We start from the raw sequence: 1,326 nt of genomic DNA, 5'->3' as shown, positions 1-1,326 counted from the left end.
AACCTCCAGCAGAACCAGGCTCAGTGTGAGCGGCCATCTGCTGAGGCCGACTGGGGTTCAAGGAGACGGAAGCAGACATAAAAAAAGCAGCTGTAACAGGCTCCCCCGTCTGTTTAATAACATTGCTAGTTAATTTATTATATTTGTTGTAACGTCCAGGTTACAACAAATATAATAAATTAAAGCAAATTAAGATATATATAAAAAGAATAATTGCAAAAAAAGAGAGAATCTGTGTTTAAAACCAAATAATAAAAACAGGTTTTACTAAAATATAACAGACCATAGAAGGAGGAAAAATATTATTTTTGAGACCAGTTAGGTGTCCCTTCATTAAAATGAAGACAAATTTTCGATCGCTTTGACTGCTTTTGTTTTGCTTTTCTAGTCTTACGCCTGGTCACGTCGTACTTGCTTACTGAACGCCATGTGCGTAACTTGAGTAAAAAAACGTGACACAAGTCATGCTGCCCAGCGATTGGCTCTGGTGCTGCCTGGATGCGTTAAGAGAATCGTTAAGCGAGCTGCCAAACGGTGCCATGGAATTGGAACACACGGAACCGGTTCTGAACAGGAACCGGTTTTCGATTCCCATCCCTAATTGCTAGCATAGTGCTAGTTAGCTGATGTACAAAAAGAAGCCATGGATTTTTTGTTATCTTGATGCTATTCTTAATGCTTTGTTATCTTAATGCCTTGCAGCAAGAAGGTTTCGGGTTCGATTCCCGGCCCGGGGTCTTTGTGCATGGAGTTTGCATGTTCTCCCTGTGCATGCGTGGGTTCTCTCCGGGTACTCAGGCTTCCTTCCACAGTCCAAAAACATGAAAGTTAGGTTAATTGGCTTCTCTAAATTCTCCGTAGGTATAAGCGTGTGCGTGAATGCTTGTTTCTCCTGTGTGTCTCTGTGTTGCCCTGTGATGCCCGAGGACCCCCCCCTCTCGCCTGAAGACAGCTGGAGATAGGCCCCAGCATCCCCCGTGACCCCGCTTGGTGTAAGCGTGACGGAAAATGGATGGATGGATTAAAAATATATATATTTATAAACGGTTTTCAATGTTTAAAATAAACTGACCAAGTTGGGCAATCTATGGTAATCTGATGGTTCTCGCTCTGTTTCAGCATGTTTTATATTGGAAATGTCAATTGAAGCCCCCTAGTGGACTTGAAGGAGATAATAATAGTTGGTGGGGATTTTTTTAGCACAGGCAGACTTTATTTATTTATTCGTTTATTTGATAGGGACAAGTATGTTTCATGCATCATGTCACACACTACAACATTTTAGCTAAGGCTAATTCTCAATGTCTGTCCCCAGTTAGGCTTTTA

General features: G+C 41.7%; 1 protein-coding gene across 1 annotated transcript in view; it reads left to right on the top strand.

Annotated features, from left to right (window-relative positions):
• Window positions 1-1,326, top strand: part of unc13b (unc-13 homolog B (C. elegans)) — a 148,154-nt gene that overhangs the window by 95,419 nt on the left and 51,409 nt on the right. The window lies entirely within an intron of this gene.

The sequence above is a fragment of the Cyprinodon variegatus genome, unplaced genomic scaffold (genome assembly GCF_000732505.1).
Source record: "Cyprinodon variegatus isolate N-32 unplaced genomic scaffold, C_variegatus-1.0 Scaffold500, whole genome shotgun sequence".
In the NCBI taxonomy this organism is placed as follows: domain Eukaryota; kingdom Metazoa; phylum Chordata; class Actinopteri; order Cyprinodontiformes; family Cyprinodontidae; genus Cyprinodon; species Cyprinodon variegatus.
This window is presented reverse-complemented; position numbering and strand designations above follow the sequence as displayed.